We start from the raw sequence: 4006 nt of genomic DNA, 5'->3' as shown, positions 1-4006 counted from the left end.
CACATGAATCTATATGTGTGTTAGAGCTCATCGAATTATGTGCCCAAAAAAGAGTCGATTTTACTGTATGTTAATATAAAACTTTAAAAAAATTATGAGGAATATGTGTGGGAATGAAGGGGGTCTCATGGACCTAGAATAGGGAGAGAGGGACATAATTTTAGATCAGGTCAAATTTTCTATGTGTGAACATCTACAAGAGATTCTGGATGCAAAATATTGACTCAAGCTACTGGGAAGGATTCCATTTATTTTCTTGGTTGATGGACTAAAACTAGAGTCAACAGGAACCTACATGAATTTGAGATGCCAGAAAGAACTTGATATAATATAGAGGAAAGAATCCAAAAATCTGGGGAGATAAGAGTATAAGATTTATCATGTGTTCACAACTCCCACCCCAAAAATAACCCACAAGACAGTTCAGAAGATAATCTCTTCATCATAGTATTGAGAAATACATTGACGATGAAGAGCACCAATACCCTTTAAAAATCACATTAGGTAAAATCACACTAACTACTGTGGGTAGAGTATAAAAGTAGGAAATGTTGCCATTATAAAGAGCTCCTTGATTTAAGTGACAAAGATGGAAACAGGATGACAAAGGTCAAGTAGATGTACTCAAATACCAGAGAAAAGGGAGATGCAGTTACCATAATAGGTAGCAGAGCCAGAGTAACAAACAAAATGGTTTTACCTACAGGGTTTTACCTATAGGGATCTTTGGAGATAATTAGGCCTCTATGACTTAAATAAATGTGTTACCCCCTAAGGTTTTACTCAATGTGCATAACAACAACAACAAAAATCCAGCTAGACTTAGTAAGCAGAGAAGATTGATTTGAGCCACTATTATAGAAACTCACTACTTCTCACCCAGTTCCCAGCCCTAAATCAGTTCAAAGAGCCAGACCTTTCTGATTGGAAAGGAGATGGGGTACCCTTAAAAAAGAATTATGTAGTAACATTATAAGCACGTGCCGTAACACTTTCACCTGACTGTTACCAAAAGGACACAAATTATGTTTCAGGATCACTGTACCCTAGTAGGGTGGGGGAAAGGAATTCCTAGAACTCTGAGGGACTACTTGACCCTGGCTCGGAGCTAACACTAATCACTGGTAACACAGAATATCACCATGGTCCACTGCTAGGGTAGAAGCCAGTGGAAGTAAAGGTTATTGGAGTTGGATATGAGTCCCGCCATGGTTATTTCATCAGTTCATGGTTGTATAGCCCATAAGACTGCCAGTTTTGTGGGGGATACAAGCAAGAGAAGGCTCTGCCACGCCCTGGATGTTGTGCAAAGCTCTGCCACTTGGACTTCATGACGTGGTAGATTTGTGGCTGATTGAGAGCCTTGTAGAGCCTACGGCCAGCCCCAATATGAGCACCACAGATGAGCCATCTGGGGCTTTGAAACAAAGCCCTGCCCTTTGAGTGGGCAGATGTTCTCTTGACTGTTTGCGGTATGGGCTACACAGCTTCCAGGTGTTCTTGCTAGCCCTTCTGGTCAGGCAGGGCCAGGCTGCTTTTACCCTGGCCGGACTGCACCACCGACTTGGTTCTGCAGATGAGCAAAGTGCTGGTTGGGCTACTGTTTGTGATCTGCAGGGAAGAACTCGGTCTGCCTCGATCCAAGTGCTAGTTGTTACAAGCCCATACCCCATTCTCCATCACAACCAGAATCCCACTGATGGAGCCCCACAGATTCCCCTGCAAACCCCAGGGGGCCAGACCAGAATGGGGACTCCCAAGAAGTGACCCACAGTGTTGGGGGAGCTGTAAGTGCCCCTTGGGCTCTCTTTTCCCACTGAAGGATCCATAGGCTCTGGGGAAACCTCACCATATGGTTCTAAGATTCTCTCGTTGGTGTCTTGTCCATGAATAGCTGCTAGTTGTTTTTCTTGTGAGCGTGAATGAAATCAAGAACTACTATGTTGTCATCTTGGTGATGTCACCTCAACAGTTCATAGCTTGTTATTGGCCCTGGAGGAGACAAAAATGTCAAACAATGGGAAAACTGGTAGCCTTGAAATTAAGTTGCCCATCTCTAACTAGGGGTGGCTAGCCAGCATTACGATGTATCCAAAAACACTTCATGATCAGATGGAAGTGGTACGTAATGTATAAACTTAGCTGATCCAATAGATACAAGAAAATTGCATGACTCATATTCCCAAGATGTCTACTCCCTCCACATTTCCATACCTCCTTCAACCTATGCCTAGAGCCTTAAGAGGTGTTCCACATGACCAGCTGACTGAAAAAGTAAAAAGTAGAGCCCCATTTTCAGGTAGTTCTGCACAATATGCAGGCTTTAGACGAAAATGGACTATAAGCCCACATAGAGATAGTCCTAAAGAACAGTAAGGAAAACAAATCTCTCCCAGGGGGCACACTTTTAAGAGTATATCTCATGTTCCACTTTATATGGAAAGAGAGATGCCCTGGGTTGTGGATCTTCTAGGTTTCACAGGCAGTGGCTAAGGGTTTGATCAGACTTGAAGATAACTAGATTGGAGGATTGGTGACAAGGACTATTGGAGAAGAGGCACGTGAATGGACCTCTCAGAATGGACAGAGTGTGGAAATACTTTGTGGTTTCTACTGAGGAGGAAGCTCACGATAAACAGGTTATTAAATAATCTCACAAAATGTAGCCCTACAAAATGTAGTCTATTCTTCAAGGGTTTTTTTTCATTTTCAGAATTTTTTTATACATGTTTATTGAGTATAATTGCTTCACAATGCTATGTTAGTTTCTGTTGTACAACAAAGTGAATCAGCCATATGCATACATATATCCCCATATCCCCTCCTTCTTGAGTCTCCCTCTCACCCTCCCTATCCCACCCCTCTAGGTGGTCACAGAGCACCCAGCTGATCTCCCTGTGCTATGCGGCTGCTTCCCATTAGCTATCTGTTTTACATTTGGTAGTGTATATGTGTCGATGCTTCACTCACTTCGCCCCAGCTTCCCCCTCCCCACCCCCCATGTCCTCAAGTCCATTCTCTATGTCTACATCTTTATATCCTTTAAGTTAATGACCACAGTTTCACCCCTAGAAATAAGAGGTGGGAGTAGCTCCTCGCATCATGATGACTAATGAACCACTTGCTAAATTTTTGCCTTCTGTGACTTTGGGTTCTACTGATGTAAAGGCCTTTGAACCAATGGGAGGGATTCTTTTACCAGGGGACACAATAATAGGCCCATTGAATTGGAACTTGAGACTTCAACATGGACATACGAGACTTATGCCCTGTTGGACAAAATGACTGATCCGGATTATCAACGTAGACTGCTGTCACACATGAGGGCAGAAAGGACTATTTCTGTAAACCAAGGGACCCCCTGGGGCACATCTAAAATTACCATATCCAGTGATAAAAAGTTAACAGTTCTAACCCTATATGGACAGAGCCAGTAAGTATTCAGATTCCCCAAGAATGAAGATTGGGTCACCCCACCAGATAAAGAATCACAGGCAGCTGATTTGCTGAAGACAAAGGGAACATAAATGGGCACTGGAGGAAGGACATTATAAACGCCCTCGCAGTGTCACAGCCAGCTGCATCAGTAAGTTCTGTGGCAGCTAGCCACATTTTCTTCTTTGCCTGCTGTGTCATGTACATATCTAGTAGTTAATAAAGTTTCTTTTTTTCTTCCTTCCCCTTTTCTCTAATATTTTATATAGTCTATGTGAGTCTACAATTTAGTCCACAGGCTACAGAGTATCAGTATGATATTATGACAACCAGAGGAGATACGGTCATCACCCAGAAAACCTGAACTTGTATCTAGGTGCAGAAACTAATGAAACTTTGGGTCCTTCCTTTGAGGAAGTGCATTTTGATTTTCCAAGTGATAGCTGTATCATTTTAAGCAAGCACAGGTTATTGCTACTATTATGGTTGGAAATGCAGGTATGAAAACATAGCACATATGGATGCTAGGCAGCCAAGGGGTAGATCGTAGTAACATCTGTAACTTTTGAAC

The sequence above is a fragment of the Orcinus orca genome, chromosome 2 (assembly GCF_937001465.1).
Source record: "Orcinus orca chromosome 2, mOrcOrc1.1, whole genome shotgun sequence".
Lineage (NCBI taxonomy): Eukaryota > Metazoa > Chordata > Mammalia > Artiodactyla > Delphinidae > Orcinus > Orcinus orca.
The sequence above is the reverse complement of the archived record's forward strand: the minus strand, read 5'-3'. Positions refer to the sequence as shown.